The following is a 27,901-nucleotide window of genomic DNA, read 5'->3' as shown; positions in this document are numbered from 1 at the left end:
TATCCAGTTAAAATGTATCATTTTAATTTATTATTTGTGTAGAAATATTTTGGTATTTAGATATTCAATTCTATGCTTATTGTTGTGCTTTGGTAGTTAAAAAAAGGAGTACTCAGTCATAGAAGTGCCAGGAATAGTAGGGTTCACCATCAGTTCATTCATATTCTTTAAAGAACTTTTGGGTCTAATGCAGCAGAATTAGAAACTGAAACAGCTTCAGCAGTGCAGTCTCATCTTCAAAAAACCTTAGTAAAAGAGTTACAAACTCTAGAGCATGCCATCAAAATAAGTTTGAAAAGATATTCAAAGCACAGGCCTAGCTTTAGACAAATGCACAAGTGCTTTTATTGATAGCCATATACTTTCGCAATAGCCTGAAACAGGAGAATGTCCATGAAGGGTCGATTAAGTCAGGATTGACTCATGATTCAGTGTTGAAAATCTGATAGGTTCTTTTTTGATTGCTCTTGTGCTGTTTTCTTGCTAATGTCATCTGTATTTAAATTACTTTAATTGTATTGTATATTCCAAATTGAAGAACTGTAAGAGACTTTTGATAACTTTTAAAATAATTAAAATGCCTTTTTTGATAATATTTCTACTTTCATATGTTACTCATCTTTCTGTTTCAGTGAATATTTACATAGTAAATATGACAGTAGTATTATTAAAATGTTTTCCATAAAATATTTTATTACATCATTCTTCTTTTTATGGTGAATGGTGGCAGTGAACAAGCAACTCAATAAATCCAAGTGAAGTTAATAGAGTATTCTTTCTTTTCTGGTGTTTCTATGACAACCAAAAGGAAGAAGAGACTAATGAACTCCTTTCAGGGACACCTTTCCTTTCCTGCATTATTTTACATACTGGACAAACTTCTTCTTAAAACACTTTCCATAAAGATGCCTATAAACCCACAGTTTTATTATTAATTATGATTATTTCTTTATGTCATTCTGGTAGTACCCAAAAGTGCTAGTCACTTCCCAAGCAAAACAAGGAGCGTGGATGTGCACTCTGCACCAACCTAAGAAACAAACACAAGAGGTAAAAAAGTGTGTCAGGTTGGATAAGACAATAGGCTATAAGCTGGCTTTTGTAGGCTGCTGATCTGACTGCCAGTATGAGAATATTGCAATGCTTTGGGTTAGGTTGCACAGATATGCTCGTGAAAGTGAACATACTTGGTTTTAACCTGGGATAAGAATGCATATTGGCTATAAGCTTGAGAAATACTAGTACAAGTGAAATAGGTTGTGAAATGAAATAGTAGTAGCTGAAAATGTACTGAAATATGACAGATGCAAAACTTGACTTCTAAAATACCTTAAGATCACCTTATGGGTGATCACTGTGCCATTCTGCATTGATACGATTTAACAACCTGTGTAATGCCTTCATATTACATTTCCACATTCATACCATTTGCTATCTTGTTTGCATCCAAGATGGTGGTGTAATTGCTGGCTTTTGTAACAGAAGAGGTGGGTAACACAGCATTCCACTGATGAGGTGAAATGGTAATGCAACTTCAAGGAGTCATCAGAAATACTAGCTACAATCCATTTCCAAAGCTACATGATAACAGAAGGATATCTTTATACTTTGGGACACATTTCTATAGTCACTTAAAAGTGGTATATAAATCAGGAATGCTGTTTTACAGGAGTGATTGAGAATGTTTTTTAGTTCATTGTACAGTCTTGACAGATCAGTTTGGGCTTTTTAACACTCTGCAGCACCCAGCACTGTGGATTTGGTACTGTAAACATGTTCATAATGTGTTGTAGGATCTATCGATAGTGTACTAACTTTTGCAGCTGGAAGTATAATAGTACAAAAATCAACCTGATTATGGGTTTTGTTATGTGTTTTAGATAGTCTTGAACACTTACGGTTTGAACCAGTATCAAACTGATGATTATTTTGAGATTATTTTAGTAAGAGGGGGTTATGGAAGTAAACATGATCTGAAGAAAAGAACATTTTTTTTTTGTAAATAGAGGATAAGAAACTTGGGAAATCTGTTTCAGCTGCTTAAAGGGAAACAGTTTTGCAAATCTGAAATTCAGAAGAATGCTATAAAATATTTTGATGCCTTAAAAATGTATTTTCCCCTTAATCGTGATAGGGAGTTAAAAGGCAGAAAATAATATGGTTTTTCCTCTTTTTTTTGTCTCTTTCTGTATTATACATGTTGATTCCCCCCCCCCGTCATTTAACTATGTTTTAGTCACTAAGCAGTCTGAATACAACTCTGTGAGATTTTTTAGTTAGCCACCCAAAAAAATCATGGAAGATCTTTCCATTTTGGAAGCCAAAAATAACCTTTTATGCTTTTAATGATGGCAACTGTATGCTAGATTTGGTTGGGTTTTTTAAGAAAAGTTTGTCCTCCAATTTGGTAGAGATATTTGATGGTGCAAAACTCCTGCCATCTTCAGTCAAAGCTGACCTGTTCCTGTGTGGGAATAGCAGAGGGCAATATGTCAAAGGCCGTAGTAACCGCCTACACAGCAGAGGGCTGCCAGCTTGTAGCCAGTGTTTCCATTAGGTTCAATGAAAAGGTGAGCTGTTACAGTTGCACAGGTGAGAAAAGAAACAGAATTGCAGGTAGGGATGAATTGAATGAATGATGGGAAGAAGCAGATAAAGAATTTTGACCGTAATTTTACATTCTAACCTGTAGGAAATCAATCTATTTTTGAAGAGTTTGGTTCTACTGTATTACTGGATATGATAAAGTGCATGGTTGAAAACTGATTTGAAACTGTATAGCTGGTGAACAAAAGTCATTTCAGATAGCATGTGCTCTCATTTTAAAATTATCTCTGAAATGAATATAAGTGATTAAAAGAAAATATATATCAAAATCATAATTCTGTGACCCAGGTACCACAATAGATTCAAGCCTACTTTCCTAATAATAATAATATCCAAGAAGTACCATAATTGTGATTTGTTTATGTAACCTGATATGCATATTTTTTTATCGTTTTACCTGCCAACAGAGCTTCCTTTTACTCTGGTGGGGGTTGAAAGATGTAACCTGCAAGTGAATCTCTATCTTACGAAAAGTGGCTGACTGTATCAATACATGACTGTATTAGATGAAGCAAAGCTCAATTCCTGACACTAAATCTCAGAAGAATCAGTTCTAATGAACTGAAATATCATTCAACTAAAATGAAATGAAGTTTTTAATGGAAAATGACTGAACTCATGAATATTTTTTGTCTGTGAAAATACCTAAACCAGAGAGTACAGATTCCTTTTATGTTTTCCTATTCTGGCTTCATTTTTTGCTAAAGCATCTAAACATACATTTAATGCAAGTCACTTTTTTTTTTATTTGTCTTATACACAAACACACAGAAAAATCCTATACTGTCATTCTGATCCAACCTACTGAGCTAATCCTGCATCACCTAATAACACATCCCATTTGTCCAGGCACGATAATAACAGTTTATGAAAATACGTTTTCGTTCACTTAAAAATGCTATTAATATGGACGGTCATGTGATGGATGCTCAGCTTCTCTCTTTCTCTGCACAGAAAGCAGAAAAGAAACATTTCAGGTCATCTACTACTATGCAGTAATTACAAAGGAAAATGGTTTCTTACTGTAAATTCTGTCATCCTCTGTTAATAAGTTTTTTATTACTCTAAAAATCATTTGCTGTTACTCTAAAAATCTAAAGTACCATGGAGGTAAGAGATTATGCAATTCATTGTTTTAATGTTGTTGAATTAGAAGACTTTAGTTAGCAGGTTGAATGAGTCATACATACATCATTACTAGAGAAAGTCTTATCCTTCCACTGTGATAGTGTGATAGATATAACTAAAAAATTTACTTCCTTCTCTGAGAGGGCTGATGTGAAGACAACCTACTGATACAGGGATGCCTTTTGATTTTTAGAGGACTTTGTAGAAGGCTTTGCAGTTACTTAACAATACCCACCTGCTTTTTGGGGTGCCTTTTTATGCCCCACCCAAGTCCTTCCCTGAGGCCAAGTGCACATATGCTCAGCAGCTTTCTGGCATCCCCCTGCCAAATGCAGCTCTTGCCACACATTTTCTGTGGTGTAAAAATTACTTTGGCAGCTGTGCTTTTATTCCTCCACCTCCCTGAAGATGTAAAAGTGCTGTGCTCAGTAGCTGAGCTGCTCATCCACTTGCCAGACACACCAGGATATGTTCAAATGTAACTCCAAGGGTAGGTACAAGTGTGATTTTAATGGTCATAGTAGGTTCAGCACTTTACAGATAGAGTTGCCTACCTTCTAGTGAAACTGCTGATAGATACTTTTTGGCTCAGCATAACCCATCTCCATAGCTGCCTGATAGGGAATATGCACTGTGCTCCTTTATGACTGTGTTATCTCCCGCTATCTGCTTAGTTAGTCTTAGGTAGTATTATAAAAAAACAGTTGAAGCTGTGTCCAAAAGGATACCTTTGCATCCTTTATATACATGAGGATATCTTTAGAAGAGAAATAAATTCCATTTATTTTACACTGTTTGCATTACACTTGGTGTTTTCAAGAACACCTGTTATTAATACAGTGAATAAATAATGTTCTGTTGTCCAAAATACTGTGTATGACTTGTCTGAGCCCTTCTTTTTGCTGCTGCACCTTTCTGCACCTACTTCTAAATTGCACCTTTTTAGGGAGGAAACAAGTAGAGTCTGAAAAACACCCTCATCTGCTGGATTACTTCCCAGGATTGTTTGCTCAGCATGGAGCACAATGGATCTGAATTGTGAAACTCTGTAATCCCACCTGTTGACCCATGTTTGTTTGCCAAATCAGTTAAGGCAGAAGCTGATGTAGGCAGGAATGGCAGAGTTTAAAGCAGAGGGGAAAGTCCAGCACCTCTTCAAGAAAACAAGGAGAAACTGGTTCAGTGTTGGTTAGGAGGCAGTGTACTTGTCTGGAAGAGGCAGCAGTAATCCAGTGAAACATTGTGATTCTGTTCTTGCAGATGAAAATTATTTGTTTCCTGTTGTTTCCCTAAAAGCAAAGTCTAGAAATGAAGGCTCTCATGGCAAAAGTGAAGCCAGGAGTTTTGCTGTGGAAAAAATTCAATGTGTTACAGACAGTCTGCTTCTGAGTCAGAAAATCAGTGTTGTCTGGGGGAAAACATCAATAAATTGTGCCTTTATGTGAAAGATCAGGAGAGAAATGACAGTTGTTCTAGGGTGGATGGTAACCTATGGTATATTGAACTACTGCAAGCTTCTGCTTTTGCAAACATGAAAAAGGGTTTTTTTCTTACTGTTCTATATGGGAGATAGGAACATCTAATTCAGAGTAGTTCATGGCTTTGTACATGTGCCATTTGTAAATGTACCATTGCTAATTTTCATATTGGGATTTAATTAATTTTGCATTTCATGTGATAGTGTTTCTTGTGCATATTTTGGGGGTATTTTTGGTACTGAAAACAGACTAATAATTTTTCCTTATTTAGTTTCTGTGATGTGCATTCTTTTATTTAGATTTCCAGCTTGTCCAGGTAAAACTCATTGCTCCCTTATGCCACAGTATTAATACAACCTAAGTATATTGTCATTATTTAATAGGCTTTATTAATGGATAATTATGCTGAACATCTACTAGAAGGCTACACAGGTTTTTAATGTATAAGATTATTGTGTTATATAATTCAAATAAGAACAGTCCAGTTTCAAGGGGAAATGTAAACTTAATCCCTAGGGAAACATCTGCTTGATGAGCATAAGAACGTCTCAGAAGACTGCGGAAAGGCAGCAAAAGAAGCAATTATAGCAATCATTTTTCAGTTTTATTGTCTGAGTCATGCCAGAAATGTTGCTAGTGAGCAACATTTAATTAAACTGTTATCAATTTAACTTTGGAGTATTTCATAATCTAAACCTTGTCATTGTCTTTTTATTAGGAAAAGGCTTAAGTGACTATGAAATATAATGAAAAGCCATAGAGAGGGCTTGCACACAATGAAGCTGCTAATCCATTGGAGACCTATGTGGGAAACTCATTCTTCAGTGATAGAGTAGAGCTTTGAAGGTTATCAGGACCTTTTATCTTCTAGTCAGCTTTCTGTGAACTTGAAGCCCTATCTATGCAAAGCACATCTCAGCAAATATCTTACAAGCTTGAGGTGGAGAGACTAATTTATTACTGCTTTTCCTCAAATGCTTTAGATCTTCATAACTGTTTGTTTTATGTATTGTAGGAGCCAGAATGAAAATCCGGAACATTAATGTTGCATGTCCCAGAGAATTTATTGCGCAAATCGTTAAGTGCCATTCAGACAAGGTAGTTTTGACACTACGAACATACAGTTACATATTTTTGTCAAACTAAAATCAAAGATCAGGACTGATCCAGTAATAGCAGGAGTGCAAAGTTTTCCTCTCAACTTTGTTATTTTTGCATAGGAATCTGTTCATCTGATTAACCATGAACCAGAACAGTACCTGCATTTCACTTTAATATTTTATTTCCTATAATTCATTCTTTTTATTTAGCACAGAAGAGTCTGAGCCATAGCAAGGTGTCTGTGACAATACTCAGTGGCTTTGACACGTGAACTCAGGCTACTTTTGTTTAGTCTTGCAAACAGTAAGGAGAATAGTTTGCTTTGTGATGGAAAAAGTGAACCCCAGTAGCATCTAAGAGGATTTAACTATTTGAAAGAAAAATTTAAAAAAGCCTTTTGGCAGAATTTGGAGTGTCTGCTGCTAAACATTGCTCCTTTGGTTTGAATCTTGCCATTCATAACCACACACTACCAATTATCACTCTGGGGGCTACCATCTCAGTGTTTACTGAAAATGCCCGTGCCAGGCACTTTAATACAGCTGTGAGTGAAAGCAGTATTTGTGTGTCCCCAGGTTCATTTACTGGTGACTAATCATGTCATGCAAAATGTGTTGCTGCTGTTCTGCATCTACACTGCTGTGCCTGCCCATCAGCAGCAGTTAACAAAGAAGCACAACGTAAATTAGACACTTAATTTAAACCAAAATGCAGCTGCATTCATTAGGCTCCTTGGAAAATCTCAACTACTTAGGCTAAATACTTTCACCAGGCTTTTTGTCTGGGATTTGCTTTTTTGTTTTTGTTTGTGTTTGTGGGGTTTTTTTTTTGTTTGGTTTGGTTTGGTTTGTTTTTTTTTAATAATTAAAAGTATTAATTCTGAAGCTTTCACTAAAGTTTGAGATCTGAATTTTTTGGGGGAGGAGAGGTAGGCTCTTTGGTTTACAATTTTTTACTGAAAATCTAATATCCCAGCTGGGGACAATAACTTCTAAGAATATATTTCTGGCTTTTTAACTCTGCTGTTCCTTCATTCTACAGAGCTTCAAATAGTGTTGTGATCTCTATCAAACATATTATTGTGGGAATTCATACAGATCCTGCTTGTCCAGGAGTACTGAAAAGTACTATAAACCAGAATGCATGTTTTTCACTTATTGTTTAGCCTGAGTCATTTCCCTCTATCAGAGGTACTGACATCTGCCATTCAGTTGAAGAGTTGAAGGCTGTGACACTCTTATAAATAGTTAACTTTTTAGAAAAAAAAAACCAACAAAACAGTGATTTGTGTTTAAAATATCTGAACTGGGTTGATTGGCTGCCACTGATCATGATGCCTGAATGATGGCTTAACTGAACTTAACTGCATGTCTTACATACTGCTTAACTGAAATTCTCAGGAGAAAGCTATGCTCTCTAAATTATGAACTGAAATTTCTCTGCTCACAAACCGAATTCCTCCTAACTGTAATCAGATAGAGTTAGCAGCGTGGTGGTGGGAATGATAGGTAGGACACATGCCCTGGGGCCAGAGAGGGCTAGTGGCATTTATTCCTGTGATGCTGTACAGAGGAATTCCTTTCATGCCATTAAAGTATTTACCTGCATTGGAAGTAAATGAAGTCTTGCACTTGGCAGATACGAAAACTTACTACAGGAGCAGATGTTGAGACAGACTGTGAATTTTACTTCTGTGCCAAAGAAGACAGTAGATCGGAGGGAAGTGCGTATGTAGCAGGATGGATTCTTTCGAACTCATTTATTTGCTAGCCACAGGGGTTTCAATGGACACTGCTTCCTTTCAGTACCCCAGAACCCTGTGGCTGGGAATGTGGATTCCTATTCAAAGAATGGGGTTTCTGTGATTCTCAGTTTTCTAGAAGGGATCCTGACATATCTCTATGCTTTGGTTTTTGGAAATAGTGTGTTTACCATGTTGTATGAAATGTACATCTAATAGGAACTTACATGTAAACAAATTAAAATCTACTTCAAATACTTGCAGTTCTAGAAAAATTGTTCAGTCAAGTGCTGGGAAAACAAAATAGGATTCTCACAACTGAAGCTAATTCATCACTTCCTTTTGTTAAATATTTAGAGAAAATTTTAGTTAATCAACCTGCTCTTCAAAAAATATTGAAAAGGTCGTACAAATTAATATCCAATTTGGAAACAGCATTTGCATTAAAAAAATACAGGAAGGAGATGCACATCTTACCAGAATAGAGTGCAAAACAGTTAAGTTAAAAATTATGGGGATATAAGATAAAAAGTAATGCTTAATATAAAAGTACAATAATAAAGTACAATTTTCAGAAAATACATGAACCCAGTTTTTAATCTGTCTCTTCAGTTAGTATACAGGTTCCTACTAGGGGTTCATTTTTTTTTAAATTAACAGAAAGAAAAGCTATTCAATACAATCCAAGTAGTTTACCGTGCATGCATTGCATGGTAAACCAAGTAAATTGATTATCTGCATCTCTGAGATATCTTCACTTGCTCATTAGTGGTACTTACTGCTCATTAGTGAAAAAAAGTTGTAATCGATGCGTTAATGTCACAGAAATAGCAACAAAACCTCATGTCCCTAGCATAGCATTTGTCTAAGGTTCTCCTCCCTTAACAGGTCACTTAAATAGCTCTGTATTTTATTACCTGATAATACTTGCTACAATTTAAGCTAGAAAATCGTTTTCTTCATAACATCTCATACATCATGTGCCCATAAATTTCTGGAATGTTTCCTTCAATGCTGTTTTTCTCTGGAGAGGATTTATTTTATTTTTTAATTTTTTTTAACATGTAAGAGTATTCAGTGGTATTTTATACAAAATGTCTAAGCACTGCTCACTCTGCACCAATCATATATTTTATATATATATATATATATATATATATATACTTAATGGTGGTATTTATAGTTTCCCATAGACTTGAAATGTTTCAGTAGAGAAAGTTTAACAGGGTACAGTTTGGCTGAGAAGGTAAAATTTATTTATTTATTGGATTTATTCAGATGTGTTTTTTCCTCTTCCTTGTTGCAACTTCTGTGAGCTGCTAAATAGCAGAGCTATTGCTGACATTAGGGTGTTTGATTAACATAAAAAGGCTTTTGCCTCATTTCATATCTGAATATTTTTGAATATGTAAAAAAACTTTTATTTCATGCTGGTTTACAGAAAAAAAAAGTTTGGTTGCATTGCTGAATGTATCTGTAATCTCTAATTTTATGGTAAGAAAAGAGTAGTTTGTGCCTCCTAGGGAGGAGTAGATGGTAGTTTTTCTTATATTTAAAGAGATCTTATGAGATTACAGAGTTCTTCAGCCACCAGTTTTTGAACTCGAATCATAATATAAACTGATTGCTTTAGGGTGGAAATTTTGATACTGAACAATAACATACAGTAATCAAAGTTACTGATAATAGCAAATAAAGCAAATCCTAAACTAAAAAATAAAAATAAAAATTCTGGGCTATGTTGAATTCATAGCTCTTGCAAGGTTCTTGTGTTCTAAGATTTCTTTTATATCAAAATGATCATAGAGTCACAGAATGGTTTTGGTTTAGAAGGGACCTTAAATATCATCTAGTTCCAACAGCCCTGCCATGGGCAGGGACATCTTCCACTAGGCCAGGTTGCTCAAAGCCCCGTCAAACCTGGCCTTGAACACTGGCAGGGATGGGGCCGCCACAACTTCTTTGGGCAACCTGTGTCAGTGCCTCACCACCCTCATAAAGAAGATTTTTTTCCTAATGTCTGATCTAAATCTTTCCTCTGTCAGCTCAGATCCATTTCCTCTTGTCCTACCCCTACGTGCTCTTGAAAAAGTCCCTCCCCAAATTTCTACTAAGCCCCCTTTAGGTATCAGAATCCATCTTTGGTATTAGATCCACCTTTGCTGCGAACCAAGGAAAATATTTAATTGTATTCTTAAGTAGGAAGCTAAATATATAATGATTACTGGAAGCTTCAGGATTTAATTCTTGTATTGGAAGTTACTGCAGGTTTTTTAGTTTTTATTCAGGCAAGGGGGTTGGGGTTGTGTTTTTGTTTAATTCCAGTAGATTTATAAAATCCAGTAGATAATTAAATAGAAATCAGAGGTTTGGATTAAAGAGAAATTTGCAGGGATTCAACTACATGATTATTTTTTTTAATGTTTCCCTTAAGAGCGATGTCTTTGTGGTCAAATAGGTAGAATTCTTGTTGTTCTACCTGAAACAGAAGAAAAATCAGTTAATTCATTATAATCAGTTAATTCATTATAATTAGCTGATAAGATTCTAGCATCCTTTCTTTCTATAGAAATACAAAGCAGATAAGGTTATGAGAAGTCCAGTTAGATACTTTGTAATTTTATCAGTTGGCAAAGATTTTGAACAGGAAGGTTGAAATAAGTGTAAAGTACTTTAATATAAAATGTTGTATTATTCCCAAGAGAATTGCATTGCTGCCTGGAGAGCAGTAGTCAATATTTGATCAAGATGTCTTTTGACTTTCAGATAGGTAGATGGGACATTTTAGTATAAGGAGACTTAGAAGACTAAAAAGTCAGATATGGGTACTACAAAATTGATGCTTGGCCTTTAAGGCTATTTATAACTTAGGAGAGAAGCAAGTGTAATGTTAACCAAATAGGGTAAGATACATTAGGATACCATGTTGTACCAGTGCATGCCTTTAAAGTCCATACATACATGAGTTACATAGGAAGTCTGTGTTTTGGAGTTTGTTTAGAAGAAGAAAGCTGTTTTTTTTCTTAAGAGAGATTTCTGTCATTGTCCTTTATTTTGTTTCTGCTAAATCCAAGAGGCTTTCCAGGTGATGCTGGAATGGCACAAAGTATGGAAGATGGGAAGAAGTAAAAATTTAGACAATCAGTAAAATATTATTATTATTCCTTACTATAAGGTGGTAAAATGGGAAATGTCTTTTACTTTTTTACTTTAAGATGCTTGAAGATTTTTGTTTCAGCAGATTTATCTTCTAACATACTGTAAGAAAATACTGCATAAATTCACTGTTGATCTCACTGCTTTTTGAGTTCCTCATACTATAAGTATAAACAATGTTATGGTGTAATTCTAATTTATTAAATACAAGGTGACAAGAAGTATCTCTTACTTCTTTTTTGTTTGTCAGGTAGCAACTTGTAAGGCAGTGATACTGATTCTGGTTTCACCTTCAATGGCGTCTATTCATATATTCCACAAGGTTTAAGAGCTACATTTCAAACAATAATACTATGCCAAAAATACTATGTGAAACACTGTACTAGGTATTTATAGGAAACTTTGTTTGCTTTTGAAATGCATATATTTTCTGTCACAGAACATGTGATTACATATGTGATTTGTTTCACAGAAACATACATGAGCAGGATGGAAAAGCCAACCCACACTTCAACTATCACAGTTTTTAACTTATAATAGTTCTTCAGTCTGCCTCCACTCAACTAAGAGAATGAAAAATTAGTTCTAGAAGAAAATATTTTATGAGTTCACTGAACATACAGAAGAAGACTTGGAGTGAAATACTTCATACCACTGTAAAAAAATCAATGACTTTTTGGGCTATTGGCTCTTTTCAGGAAACATACTACTTGTTTTGATCGTACTAGGATCAAGCTTTCATTGTGGGTACTTGCTTCAGTCACTTAAACTTGGTCACATTATTGGTTACAGAGTTTTACTGCTAGAAAAAATTTAGTACAGAGGATCAAGAGCACTTGAGACAGATAGAGAGGCCTCTGTGTGTATGTGTGTGTTTATGTAAAAAAAATTAATAATGCCAGTGGAAGAAAAAATGCTGTATAGCTCAGTATTCTGTGGCTTCAGCCCTTCTTAAAGGGTTGTATGTAGATGTTGTAAATTTCATGTGCACGTTGTTCAGCCTCTCTTTATTGATACCAACATGATTACTGAATTTACAAACATGCAAGCAGAAAATTCTGATCCATTTTAGCATTGTGAGAAATGACTAGTATGTGTGTGGGAAGCTCTGAGAAATCAAGTTTTCTCTTTTTCTTCAAGTTCTTCCTCCTTGTCCTCATTCATTTCATCCCCATGCTAGCTAATTCCCTAAATTAGAGGAATGCTTGCATGCATCTCTTAAGTATTTATTTGAAAAATTTTGGTTTTGGGTTCTGGAAGTGTAATTTAAAAATTATAATTAAACCCAGATGCAAACCAGAAAGCAAAATGAAAGATCCTGAGATCTCCTTTTCTTTCTTTATCTCAGATGTTTCTGCTCCATTATTAATTGGAGAAGGCTTTATATCACTTGTACCTAGCCAGCCATGAATTTGTTCTGTCAATTTGAACCCATTTCATAATAAAGTTTCATTAGTAAGATTTTCATTTTCTTCAGCTGTTGAGGAAGCTTTGGGAAAATCCTGGTATATGTATGTAATTGCAACACATAGACCCCAAGAACTTAGACAAGGTACTTAAGACAGCAGTAGGAATCAGCAGAACTTAGAGGCTTTCAACACATCCTGATTTTCAGCTGGACTGGGAGGATGATTTTACTGTTGCCTTTTTCTTACCAGACACTGGAACAGTTTTCTGATAGTGAGCTAATACTAAGCTAGAAAAAGCTGAAGGCTGGACTTTGATCCAGAGTAAATTTTGACCTTTACATGTGAAAAGAGTTTTGCCTATCTTTGTGATATTGGATGTTAGTTATAGTTTTGGAAAATAATTTTGCAGAAAAGTTCTTTCAAAAGCTTCAGCAATATTCCTTTTCTGCTTCTGGGTTGTGGTTCTTCTCTAACTAATAGTGAAAAGATGACAGCCTTCATTGCAATTTTAGTTTTTATTTGAAGAATAAATCTGAAGAACTCTTCTGGAAAAAAAAAAAAACAAAAGCAAAACAAAATAAAAACAAAAGCCAAAACAAAAACCAACCATGTCTTTCTCCACCATTTGAAATATTGAAAAATCAGTGAATAGCTTCTTTCTGTCCTGTTTGCAGACTTTTATGAAGGAAGGAGGACAGTTACATGTAATTATACTACTAAAATAATTGCTGTTACTTTTTTCAATTATTTGGCCTTGGTTGTGATAAACAGGTCTTGGTTATTATAGGTAGTTTTAACAAGTTAAAACAATTATATTACACACAATTTGTAACGAGTTATTAAAAAAAAATCTGTTTCAAGTAGGAGGGAAGTTTCCTACTGATTTAGTGTACTATTTCATCAGTACTTGCAGTGAGTATTTGACAGAATTTTTACGTTATTTTTACAAATGTAAAATAATATGTAAACAGTTGTTATGTAATAGTTTTATTTATAAAATACAGGAATAATATTTTGATTATTTGAAGTACAGTGTTTACATTTTCCAGGGTTTGAAAGGGGTTCACTTGCATAATTATTGTTACAGAAAAGCAACTTATTTAATAAACTTTATAGTAGGAGATCTTGATTAACTGGAAGTCCTGGCTAGTGTATAAGGTGATTTGTATTTATGCCTTTTAATCTAGGGGCCCAACAGGAGGAAAATTTGGTTTCCAGAGTATTTTGTACTTGAACTGGATAAAGATAAGAATGATTGTGCAGACTGAATTTTGTCAGTGTTTATTAAAATCACTAAACTTCAAATACTGGATTATTTCTAGACTGTTGATAGACTAGAAGTTACTAGTCTTTATTAAAAAAATCTGTTAAACTGAAAAGTAAAATACAAATGTAGTGCAAGTGCAAGAGTTTTCCCTGAATTATTTCCCATTCACTGGCCTCTGCTTGTGAATCCACTGAAGCAAAAATACACACTTTGACACAGTCACTTACTGAAGTTCAACACCTCATAATTGACCTCAGTAACACAATGAATTTGAAGACATCCACAGCATTTGATGGAGATGTCAGTTATGATTCTTTCTATAAATTCAAGTAGCATAGGTCAAGAATCATCTCAGTCTTATGGCACTCTGCATTACATAGTTTGGCTCATAAAGTTACGGGAATTCAGGCTGATTTTAGAATACTTACAATATAATATTGTTTTTTGTCAAAAGGTTAAAAAAAAATCAAAAACAAACAAAAAAAAACCACCCCCCACCCCCCCCAAAAAAAATAAGGCAAAATAAAGTGGAGAAATTACTCAGTATATAATTTTATTATGAGATGGCTAACAGTAAAACAAGGAGCAGGAAACATGTGAGCATAAATATACAATATATTCAGGGAGCATCCGGGTCAGTATTTCTAAGACCTTTCAAAATGTCTTGTCAGAGGATTTGTAGGGAAAATACCTGTTTTCTTCAAATATTGCAGCTGCTTCTTTGAAAATGTTCTTAATGAGCTGAAATCCAGCATTACCTAATAGAAGTGTGATCAATGAAGTCTTTGCTTAATTGGGACACGTAGCTGGTATTTGATTCTCCTATCTGTGTCTTCTAAGGTCTGATTCTGCATTATTGAAATGTTTGATGTTCTATTTGCCAGTTACGTATACCTGAAAATGGATTTTTGGTTCAATAGGAACCATTTGAGACAAAATATAAGAGGAAACTTCATATCTAAATGACGGGTCATGCACCTTCTGGGTTTACACCAGTATGACTCTTATATGTTTTCAGTAAAATTTTCTTGCATGTGGCAAAGTAGACCAGAATCAGTCACACTGTTCATAGCTATTTCTGCTCTACTCTGCACAAGATTTCCAGCAGGTGGATTTCCCAGATAAATCCATCCAAAACACTGCTCAAGTTTTCAAGTCAAAAATTAGTCTAAGCAAGGTGGAAGTACCCAGAAAGTTTTAATAAAAGCTGCAAATGAGAAGAGGGTTGAGGAATGTCAGTCTAGCAGGTACCTGAACCTAGTTCTGAGCTATTAATGTAACATAAACATACATATTTGTAATGTAAAAAAAAAAAACAAACTGTTTTAGAGGAAAAGATGTCTAAAATGAGATTTGATGTCTCTTTTAGCAACTGACAATGCTGTAATTCCTTACCTTTATAATAAAAATCATTTAACTCATTTCTCTTAGTTCATAACTGCCATTTTTGAATACCATCTCTGCATTCTCTGACAATATTGTGAAAAATGAAAGTGATGATTGCAGTGTGTTGGCAACTTGATGAATCATATGTTTTGTGATTGTTTCTTAGGATAGGCATAAGATGTATACCATTAAGATAATGAGTAAAGAAGGGTCATCTGAAGGAATCTCCTCTCTAGTCCTGTTTAGAGAAGCAAAACAGATAGGATCTGTCAAAGAGGATGTATGAAGGAGCAGCATAGAAAAGCTATGCATTTTCCTTGGTTTTAGCAACATGTGTCAGTAAAGGAAAAATTCAAAGACCATTAAGAGATTTTACCTAGCTGTCTTCATGATAATATTGCACACTAGATTTTACCTGACTTAATGACATAACTATTTTAAAACATTTTAAAACATGAGTAACTTCAGATGTAGGGGAGAGAGCAATAGCTTGGAGGCATAGGCAGCAGATCAGCCAGCAGGGAAGCCTTTTTGTATGGGATTGCAGTTGCAATCATAAAGACATCTCTATGAACTTGCACACTTATTCTCCAGTGCTGGGATCATAAACAGCACTGTCTTCTGCAGGCTATTTTTTTGTGTTCTTTCACATTTTGCTTTCATGCCATGGCAGCACAGCACCTGTTCCCTCCTGCCTCCTGTCAGCCTGCCCTCAGTCGGTGCTATCCGAGCTCCTCAAAATATGTCTTGCCCAGACAGAAAACGGTCACAGGCAGGCCCAAGTAGGCCAAGTTATTGCATGTTATTGCTTGGGTCATTCCGTTCAGCTTCTCCAAATCCATTTATTCTTTCCATTTGTCCTCGGTTCAGCAGTAGCAGTCATTTTTCTCCTTAGTAGCTGGTGCAGTTCTGTGGTTTTGACTTTTCTGAATCTCATGCTCTGCCAAGGAGCAGGGGAAGTCGGGAGGAAGTAGAGACAGGACACCTGACCCAAACTAGCCAAAGAGGTATTCCATACCACAGCGCGTCATGCCCAGGATGTAAAACTGGGGTCAGTTAACCCGGAAGGGCTAGATCACTGCTCGGTTGGGCTGAGTATCTGTCGGCGGGTGGTGAGCGGTTGTATTCTCTGCCCTTGTTATTTCCCTTATCATTATTATTATTGGTGGTAGCAGTAGTGATCTGTGTTATACCTTAGTTACTAAACTGTTCTTATCTCAACCCGTGGGAGTTCCATTCTTTCGATTCTCCTCCCCATCCCTCCAGGAGCAGGGGTAGAAGAAAGGGGTGAGTGAGCAAGCAGGCTGCATGGCAGCTGGTCTTAAACTATGATACCATTAAACCTTACTCAGCGCTGTGATGTTTCAGCCATGTTTGTGCAAGGCTCAGCACCGTATAGTCAAATGCTGTCCATCATGACTGCCACAGAAAATAATGTGAATATTTTTAAAAGTTGTGAAGCTGAAGGTACAGAAAGGGCTGTCATATAAAGCATGAGTCAGAAAATGCTTTGCCGTGACTGCTTGGCAAAGTGAGCTTTATAACAAAATGTGATGAACCAGAGGTAGTGCTTACTTCTGGCATAGTATTTCCATTTCCAATTTTTAGATAAAAATCTTGGCCAGAGATGTTATAAAGCACATCAAAAGCTGCCCTGTGCTGCCATCATCACTGTTGTGTGTGACAGTTCCTGGCTTGTAACATCCACCCAGGCACTCTGTGTAGAGATGTTTATTACTGGTACCATCGGTCAGGCTTCACTTGAAAACATTTAACATTGGTCTGATATGTCCTTTAGCTTGCCACAGAGTGACTGTGTAAAGCTTCTCCCTTTCAAGCAGTTGTAAAATAATACAGGTTTGGAAGGACCTCAGGAGCTCCGTAGTCAACCGGCTGGTTGTCAAAACCCTCCATGGATGGACACTGCATGGACTCACTGGCCTACCACCCAGCTTTCCTCATGGGAAGAAGTTTATCCTCGTATCCAGTCAGAAACTGTCTTGTTTCAAATGCTGTCAATTATGTTTTGTCCTCCTGCCATGCCCTGGCTCTGTCTTCTCAGGATCAGAGAGAATCTGATTTTATTTTTTCTTTAAGTCACTTTTTACTTTATACTTCTGCTATAGCTGAATTTAATTTCTCATTCTTCTATAGATTGTAAGAGGTTATGTTGCACTGCATGGTTTTGGATAACCGTGCATCTTTTTGAAGTGGCAAGTTTATGGATTCTTTTCTGGCATTTTATGTGCTTCACTCTTGAAGAAAATCAGCATAAGTAAGGGATTTCAAAATTTAAAAATCTATTAGTAAGGAATATATTTGTGTTTAAGTATATGCTCTACCTTTAAGCATGTGTTTCCATCTCTTTGAGCTACAATTTGCATGGGTTTTAAAACCCACCTAAATATATTAATATGTAGAGATTGGACTATATCTTGATTTTGTATGTATGAGTCAGGAGGTCAGGAAGAGGAGTTACAATAATAAGTAAAACTGTATTCTCAACTACTTTAAGATCTTTCCTTTAACTAGGAACACAGTTAGGATGTATTATTGATGTCATGCAATATGTCAGTTGCTAAAGATTTTAATCCCCTTCTTGAATCCTTCCGAAGCAAATGATGTGATAGGGCTTGCACTTTGGAAGTCCCAGCAGTCGGATACTGGTACAAGTTGGCACTTGAGCAACTTGTTTTTGGCAGCTTGCTGCCTACCTGCAGCCACTGCCAAATACATGAACCAGATCCCTCAATGTGGGTGAGAGCAGGGAATGCTCTGCTAGACATTTTGTGGGCTGAGGGCTTTATTGTGTCTTAACACTGCTGCTCACATTAGTAAGCTTAGAGCATTTGCCATTGCTCAGTATGAACAACTGGATGGATTATCCCTCATGTTGGCAAAAAGCTTCTGGAGGATTAAAGAAAGAGTATAGCTGCTTACAGTCACCATATTTACTTTTTTCTCTCTGCCAGCAGAGTCTGGTTTTCTTTCTGATAATTTATCCCATCCAGATTTGAGTGTTGTAGTCATTATAGTGAGCAAACATGCACTTGCCATGATGAAGACCTGACTGACAAGGTAAGGGGGATGTCACTGCACCTGTAGAGGTGAGGGGCAGAATGCAGCAAGCCAGATCTCTGTCTCCCAATTTCCACTGGCTCGTGGAGTAGGTAGTCAGCAGAACAAGTAATGGGTGCACAAGTATACAGTCACTTAATCCTCTGTGTATCTGGGAGCTTTGAGTGGGGATGGCTTCAAGGTGAGCACAGATTGACACAATGCTCAGTGAACAAGGACAGTTCTCTGACTGGCAGTCTCTGTCCTTGTCATCACATCCATCCCTCGTCACTGGCTTGTGTGAAGAAACCAGGTGAAGGAGTTGGGGCTTGGAACAAAGAGCAATGCATAAATACATAGTTTTATGACTGCAGAGTCTGTTCAGAAACTGTCATACTTCAGTAGCAACAGTGTCCCTTGTCACATCTTTCTGCAGCTGACTAAGGCCTTGAGTTGTGGTTTAAGCCCAGCTGGTAACTCAGAACCACGCACTGCTTCCCCCCTACCCTCTCTCCAGGTGAGATGGGGTGGAGAACCAAAAAAATGTAAACCCCACGGGCTGAGATAAGAACAGTTTCATAAGTATAATATAAAACTAGTAATAATAAGGGAAATAACAAGGGGAGAGAATATAAAACTGAAAGAAAAAAAAAACAATAAACACCAGTGATGCACAACACAATTGCTCACCAGCCACTGACCCATACCCAGCCCTACATGAACAGCAATCTGTCCCTTCCAGTTGACTTCCCCCCATTTATATACTGTGCATGATATGCTGTGATATGGAATACCCCTTTGGTCAGTTTGGGTCAAGTGTCCTGTCTCTGCTTCCTCCCGGCTTCTTGCGCTGCTCCTCACCGGCAGAGTATGAGAGACTGACAAGTCCTTGATCAGGATAAGCACTACTTAGCAACAACTGAAACATTGGTGTGTTATCAGAATTGTTCTCAGAGGGAAGCCAAAACACAGCACTGCACCAGTTCCTAGGAGGTAAAAAAAAATTACTGTTACAGCTGAAACGAGGACACCTTGTAGTTATCCTCTGTGCCTTCATTCTCCAGAGCCTTTCCAGGCAGAGCACTGCATTTCCATTTTGGTGTATGAAGAAGAAAAGCAAAAAATAATTCAGGTTATTCATTATCATTTTCTATGGTTCTTCTGTCACTGCTCACACCATATTTTTGTTAAAAAAAAATCTATAAAAGCACCCTACTTAAAAAAACTGCAGTCAAAAGAGAGACGGCAGTTAATTGTAATACTGCTTGACTTAATGTGAGCTCCTGGCAATGTAGCCATGTCCTAGGTTCAGCAGTAGCAGTCATTTTTCTCCTTCTTAGTAGCTGGTGCAGTGCTGTGTTTTTGACTTTCAGCCTGGGAACAGCACTGATAACACCGATGTTTTCAGTTGGTGCTCAGTGATGTTTACTCTGACCAAGGACTTTCTAAGTCTCATGCTCTGCCAGGGAGGAGGGGAAGTCGGGAGGAAACAGAGACAGGACACCTGAGCCAAACTAGCCAAAGAGGTATTCCGTACCACAGCATGTCATGCCCAGGATGTAAAACTGGGAGCAGTTACCCAGAAGGGTTAGATCACTGCTTGGTTGGGCTGGGTATCAGTCGGCGGGTGGTGAGTGGTTATATTCTCTGCCCTTGTTATTTCCCTTATCATTATTATTACTGGTGGTAGCAGTAGTGATTTGTGTTATACCTTAGTTACTGAACTGTTCTTATCTCAACCCATGGGAATTACATTCTTTCGATTCTCCTGCCCGTCCCTCTGGGAGCGGGGCCGGGGGGGAATGTGAGTGAGTGGGCTGTGTGGCAGCTGGTCTTAGACCACGACAAGCCATCAACAATAACTATCAAATATACTTTGTCAACTCTGATGTTAGGTCGAGATTTGAGTGGAATGTTCAATACTAGCAAGTGAGCAAGATATCAAATATGTAATCCTAACCTTTGGGAAAAATTTCTGTGACATTGCTTTGTTGATAATAGCAATGCAAGCTCTGAGATCAAATAAAGTATCAGCTGGAAAATCATGACTTTCTTATATAAGATGTTAGCCATGCTTAGGATGTTTACCCTCATTAGCTAAGGAATTACTCAGGCAGAATTAAAGAATGCTGTTGCTTTATAAAGCCCTGATGTTTTTTATTTAATAAACCTCTCAGAAACTGTATTTATGGACTTACATATAAAACAGTTTAAAGTGCAGTGATTATTTCTCTGATCCAACACCTTATGCACTTCATTGTCTTTGGATTAGTCCCTGTATATATGCATATATCCCAAGTAACGCTGATACACACAGGAAGCTTGTGTCTAAATGTCCTTCCCTCTGCTTCCTTCACTTACTAGCACAAAGTATGGCTGGACTAGGGCCCCAGGAGAGCTGAAAAGCTCAGCTGAGCATAGACTTCACAGAAATAAAAGGACATATTAGAAGCAGAATGAATGCTGAGTGGAAGTTTCACTGTGGAAGATTTTTCATGCTGATGGCAGGGAGAAAAAGACAGCAAAAACATTTTTAAAGTGCAGAACTGTGTTTAGTTATAAAATCTACAATAAAAAATAAGAAAAAGAAAGGACGATAACAAAATCAGAGAGGGAAGATGAAGAGGTATGCCATGAAGCAGCCAGAAATTAAGGGTGAGTCATTTTGAAGCAGGATGGTATACCACTTCTACCCCACTTAAAATTCTCATACAGAATTGTGCAGCTTATACACTCTGTCAGAGAGAGAGAAACAGAATAATGCTTTCTGTGGGAAATCTATAGTATGAAAGGTCTCTAGGACCTGGCAAATAACTAATATCCTGTAAGCATGTACATGGAAACATAACAAACACACAACAACAAAAAAAAAAATCAAAACCAACAACCACAAAATAACTCACTAAATCCTTGTGGAAAGAATGTTATTTAATTTAAAAAAAATCACTTTTTTAATATTTTCCAATCTTTATGCTTATATGGTACATGCTTTGAAGCTTTCTGAGCACCTCTGAATGTCTAGAAGCTTTTTTCTGTAGAGAAAATGTTGCACATTTCTTTGTTCGATAGAAGACCAGCAGGTGACATGCAGACTTTGTAATATATTACAGCTTTAGGGATTTTCTTACCTAAATTTCAACTTATTTCAAAACCATTATATGAGAATGGTCAACAGTGCTGTCAACACAAAGGTAGCTGGAACTGTATGGACTATCTGCTTGGTTGGTGTTCAGCTATGAAACTTAAATAACAGAAACTAACTAAATTATCAGCATTTTACATGAACTCCTTGCCTGCTGACTTGGTACGATCCTGTCTCCAAGAGTGGTCTGATGGTGACAGACCTTGTTTAAGGGGTTGAATTTGCATCTCTTGGACCTGCAGTAGATGCTGGAGTTACTTGGCGTTATGATTCTCGGTAAGCAGAACTGACAGTAAGCAGAGTAAGACTTGATGGTAGATCATGAAGTTTTATTTAGTAGCTAAGAGGTTTTAATACCTAAAGCACAAGTGGGTTTAGCTGTTATTTCAGTAGCTATTAGTTTTAGTTGTTAGTTCAGTATGAAGCACTAGCAAGCAGAACAGTGGTACTGTTTTCCTCCCCCTAGACTTGCAGAGACTTAGGTAATGAATTTTGCTGATGACTGATGTTATCCATCTTAGAAATAGAATGAAAATAGATAAAGTTTGTAATAGAATTGGATTGTCTTTAAATTGTCAATGCACTTGAACTCCCAACCAAATTTTTTCTTAAAAATGAAAAAGCTATCCCTTATCCCTAGCTGTCTCTGGAGCTATTTCAAGCCTAAGATTTAATAAATATGTTGCATTGAATGTACTTAACTAAGGCTTTGCAAGTTTGTTAGATTTGAGTTCTGGTTGTAGCTGACACAATTCCAAAGTTCCCTGCAGACAAAAGGAAATGATTGTTTCTTAGGAAACCAAAGTTTAAATTAATTTACCTTCAGAATTACAGTCTTGCTACTTAAAAGTACTTATCAGATTTTCGCTTAATAACAAGTAGCACTTGCTAAGAATATTGCCACCTTCACTCCTGTTGTAACCATAGACAACACTAGAGATTCTTGTGTAAGGTTAGTCTCTCTTTTTCTGTTTGTTTGGGGGTTGGGTTGGTTTTTTGGGGTTGTTTTTGTTTTTTTTTAGATAACTCTCCACTGCTTGGCTTATTTTATTTTGTGGGGTTTTTAAGAATGGGTTTGATGAAAATAATTTTTTAGGAGATACTGGTTCTTTAAGTTTGGAATGGGATTTCACCTTTCAATCACCAACCTAAAATATCTGGTTGAGAGTTAGAGCACATACCTTTGCATCCCGTTTCTTGATGAGTCTATAACATTATCCTTAATTCATTGCTTCATTTTTAATATTCCAGTGCTAGTGCAACATTAATATCATAGAATCAAATGCTCAAAATAGGTCAGCCAAACAGGTTGAACACTCATCCTTTCCTTTCTGCCTTCTGTGTATGCAGAAAATGATCTCACTAGTGTTAAATACCAGTAGTCAAACAATGTATCATATCATGCTATTATAATGTACAGCAGGCTACATATATTTCATTTTGCTCTCATTAAGGTCCTTCTACTGTGGATGTTCCAAAAGTAGAAGAACATGTATTTTTTTAATCTTTGTTATGATCAGAATCATTGAACAGTTCTCAAGAGCAAAATACTATCACTGTGATATGCTTTATGAACTTTTGCCAGCAGAATTCAGCTTGCTCTGATTCCAGTCTGAAATGTGAATCTCTGCAATTAACTTTGACTCTGCCCTTTCTATAAACAATAGCAGATACAAAATTCCCCTCCTAATTTGTAAACCTTAGTGTTTTGAAGCCCTTTTAAAAGAGAAATTCTACCCAGAGAGACAAAAGTTGAAGGAAGTAAAATTAGTGTCTAATAAAGGTAGGTAAGAATTAGAATAAAACATGGTATTTTATATGAAGTAATGCATGTGCTCTTGTTGGAACAAAATTATCTGTGTCAGGTTTATCTATTTCATGTATTTGCATAGAGTTATTCCTTTAGAGGTTAATATGTTTGTATTAAATTTTATCATGTTAATCACTGAAATGGAATAGGTAATGTTATCCAGAACAGAACAAGGGTCTTGATTTACTCTAAGTCAAAGAAGGAATTTGTGAACTGTGACTAATACCATTTCAACTGTTAAATTATTCTGCCTTAGCACAAGCTGCAACATATGGCAGTGAATCTGTACAGTAGGTTTTTGCAAGTGAAAGAACAGAGAAAATTCTTGGGACAGTTGGAAGTCTGATGCTGAGGCAATCACAGATTTTGTGGAACATGTAGGCTTTTCTTATATTCTTCATGAAATAAATTTAGAATGTCATATATAGTTCAACACTTGTCACACATAATTCTAAGTACATTGAGAAATATGCTTTAATTTCTCTTGTGCCTTTTAACTTATGGGTAATCTTGATGTTGTATGGGGTTTCCATGTAATCCTCTTCTCTTATATATGGGACTTTGAGGATGCGGGAGACCACATACGTAAAGCAGACAGATGACATCTTTAAAAAGTACATTTTTAAGAAGCAAGAGAATAAAAAAATCCCAATCCTAGTAGCTAGAATATGGCATGTACTTCTTTTCAGTAACAGACAGATGAAATTTGACTATGATATGAGTGCTGGAAGAAACTTCTGGTTCCATGGGTCACCAGTACTCATTTTGTGTTTCATAATGGTATCAGATGTGTGAGAGAAGCTCAGAAAAAGGAACACTTAAGACACGAGAAGTTTATATTCAGTGAGGTGACATGACAGAGTTAAAGGGAAGACAAAATTTTGTAGCAGGAATTAAAATAATAATCAATAGTATATAAAAAAGTGGGCTAAACATGTAGCAGTGCACACAGTGAATGTGGACTTGTCTATGGGAACCCAGTCTTAGCAGGCTTCATGTCCCATGTGAGCTTGTCTTGTCTTTATTTTCTAGGATGATCTCTCTTTCCATACTTTTTATTAAACAAATTAGGCTCCATCTAAACAGTTTACTATGTTACTTTCTGTCGTGGTTTAAACCAAACCAGACAACTCGTTCACTCACTTCCCCCCCTTAGCGCGGACGCCCGCTCGGCATAGCACACTGCAGCCAGAACTCCTGGGCTCAAGCGATCCAGTGGGCTCAGCCTCCCGAGTAGCTGGGACTACAGGCACGCGCCACCACACCCGGCATCAATACGGTGAGCCCCAGGGAGCTGGGGCACACCAGGTTGACTAAGGTAGGGCTGGTAGACTGTGAGGTTGGAGGAGGTATCGGTCGGAGCTTGGTCAGGCTGGGGGGGGGCGAGTTATCGGTTGGCTGGTGCTGAGGTGTGCTGTATTCTCTTCCCTTGTTATTTCCTTTATCATTATTATTATTGGTGGTAGCAGCAGTGATTTGTGTTATACCTTAGTTACTAAACTGTTCTTATCTCAACCCATGGGAATTGCATTCTTTTTGACTCTCCTCTCCGTCCCTCCAGGAGTAGGGGGAGGGCAAGAAGGGGGGGAAGTGAGTGAACGAGTTGTCTGGTTTGGTTTAAACCACGACAGTTCTTTTTGGCACCCAGCGTGGGGCACGAAGGGTTGAGATAACAACAGATCTGACCGGCACGGGAGCTTTGACCTGCTCCGTCTCTGACCTGGGCCAGTTCAACCCTCCTTAGAATACAATACCACCGGCCAAGAGACGAGTCCCAGTCGGAAGCCTGTGTCCTTCCGGGTAACTCCCCATTACCCCCCACCCCAGGCATGACGTGCTGTGGTATGGAATACCTCTTTGGCTACCCTGGGTCAGGTGCCCCGTCTCTGCTTCCTCCTGGCTTCCCCTCCTCCCTGGCAGAGCATGAGCCTCACAAAGTCCTTGGTCAGGGTAAACATCACTTAGCAACAACCGAAAACATCGGTATCACCAGCACTGTTCCCAGGCTGGAAGTCAAAACACAGCACTCCACCAGCTACCACGAAGGAGAAACATGACTGCAACTGCTGAACCCAGGACACTTTCTCAGCATTGCGGTCTGTGGTTTTATTTGTATAGGTTGTTTCTTTGAGTTATGTATCTTGTATAATTTTAATGTTTGGCAGAATTTGTGTTCTGTAGTCTTATCTCCCCAGCTAAATTATCCAGCAATATCCATAGCAGTTTATATTTTGTTCTTTAGCTGAAATATTTTCTTGGCTGTTCATTAAGAGTCAGATCATCTTCCAGGAGTATTTATTTCCATAGAATGTAATTAAGGTGGTTTACTTCACAAGGAATATACAAATATATATGAATAAAGAGAGACTTATAATTTCAGTCACACTTTAGATTACCTTGGGAAGTTTTGTCCAGTGTGTAAGTACATGTATGCACAAGTTGATTCACATCCTCAACTAAGGAGAAGGAGTTTTCATTTCTTCTCTTTTCTACACTGAATTTATGCAGCTTTCTGTCCTCTGAGAGCAAAAGTGTACTTAGCTATAACCTTCTGCCACATTTAGAGACCCTATTCAGTATACCTTAGCTAGAGAGAGTCTTAGCTGTGCTATGTGTGTTTAGAGCAATAGTGAGGTTAAATCAAGGCAACAATGAGGAGACCTTCAAAGTTTGAAAAGAGAAACAGTTTACATTTCTATCAGTAAAAAGGTGGGGTCTTGAGGTTTGGTTTTTTTTTTTTAAAAATAAAACAACAATGTGTAAAATTAAAGAGTAGAAAAAAAATGCTTGACTTGATATGTTAGGATGTTGAAGACTAAAAATAGTGGAGTCCAGTACATAAAGGTTTAAAGAATATACATATAAAAAAAAGAACAATGATGTCTAAGAAATAGAGTAAATTTAATAAGTGGTTCTTTAAATAGGCACTATACAAAATAGAAAGAAAGTATTGATCAGTATGTGTTGAAAGCTAGTGACAGGGATTAATCTGACTACACAAAAGACTTAAATCTTCACATAGTTGTTTGAGCAAGATAATATTGTCCAGTCTCTGAATTGCTTTCATCTCGGTAAGACATATTCTAAAGCATCTTAACAGGACAGTGATAGCTATTCAAGACTGACAAAAGACCATAGCTGCATTAAACTCACCATTTCTCAAAAAATAACAAAAGCAAAAAGAATAAAAAAATATTTAATGAGGACCTAGGTTGACAGAAAAGCAAAGTTAAGCCTTCTTCCACACACTAATTAAATCAGCTTAATTAATAATGTTTTTTACTATATGCAGGTTTTGAGTAAAATGTCAGTTTGTTAATATGTCAGTTATTTTAGTATGTTGTAGTTGTGGTCTCGGGCCCTAGGTACTGAAATTGATGTTCAAGCAGAGTTTGCTTGAATTAGTTGATTTTCAATTCAATTAGTTAATTGAATTGAATCAGATTAACAGTTGCTGCGCTGAACAATTCTTCAACTGTCTGCTTTATATTTGCATAAATTCTTCAACTATGATCCATCTCAACATAAAAATTCAAAATTTTTAAGATGAGTCCTTTGTCTACTGCTGTGTGAATAACTGTGTTTAGACAGCCTATTAAAAACAAACAAACAAAAAATAAATTAAAACCCAAAATATTTATTTCATAGCTAATGAGGTTTTATTGTCTAGATCCAAATTTTCTGGAATAAGTTACTGCAGTGTTGTCATGATTTCATATTGAATTGAATATGTAAAGGCATATAAAAAGTGTAAGTTACTGTATTTGCTGCTTATTTTATTTTTTTACCTTTTAAGACTATATTTTAAAAATACAGCTTTTAGAATTTCAAATTTAAATAAGGTGAAAAGTCAGCAGGAGCTGAAGACATTTTGCAGCTTAGAAATGGCTTCTGAATCACTGTGATGTTCTTCGAGTGAGGAAATAATTAAGAAATAAAGATTTGGTACTTGTAATTTTATTCGAAATAGCTTGTGAAAAGGGACTGTGACTTTCACTAGACAAATGGCTGTATTTAAAATGCCAGATGTTTAGTAATAGCACTATGATATTCATTCTTGAGAAATTAATAATCGGTACTGATTAGGGTACTGTACAGTCTTCAGTCATTATTACACCAGGTAGTGTTTGAAGTTCCAGTTAGGTGCAGAGTTTTTTTCAGTATTTGCCTAGATTCACCTTGATATTGTCAAACAATATTTTCTTCTTATGTACCTGGGACTTATGAACCCGGAACTTGGAATTACTGTCACCTACTTGACCTGTGCATCTGGTATTCATATTGTTGTGGGGGTCTCTGCTGAAGATCTCCAACCAAAAGAGAAAATGTAGGTTTGTCGTGTGCAGTGTTTGTACTGTGCTTTGATAATCCTACATGTTGGTTTTCTATCTGAAATATGTGAATAAAAATACTGGTTAGTATGTTGCATGTTTGGAAAACTGATCTTAAAAAATAACAATCTATTTAGCATGTTAGACCTAGAGGACTAGTTGAAATAATAAAACCAAAATATTACACTTAAGGAGCTGTTGATGAATTTGGTGTGTGAAGCTCCAGTATCAGTTGTCTGATATTATGAATGCATGTTTTCTCTTGTTTTCTTAGCTTTTTTAGTTTTT

At 36.6% G+C, this 27,901-nt stretch overlaps 1 protein-coding gene across 1 annotated transcript in view; it reads left to right on the top strand.

Annotated features, from left to right (window-relative positions):
• Positions 1–27,901, top strand: part of NRG3 (neuregulin 3) — a 162,895-nt gene that overhangs the window by 101,326 nt on the left and 33,668 nt on the right. The window lies entirely within an intron of this gene.

This window comes from Pezoporus occidentalis, unplaced genomic scaffold (assembly GCF_034315485.1).
Source record: "Pezoporus occidentalis ecotype Australia unplaced genomic scaffold, CSIRO_AGI_Poc_V1 ctg204, whole genome shotgun sequence".
In the NCBI taxonomy this organism is placed as follows: domain Eukaryota; kingdom Metazoa; phylum Chordata; class Aves; order Psittaciformes; family Psittacidae; genus Pezoporus; species Pezoporus occidentalis.
Note: the sequence above shows the minus strand (reverse complement) of the source record. Positions and strands in the feature narration are given on the sequence as shown.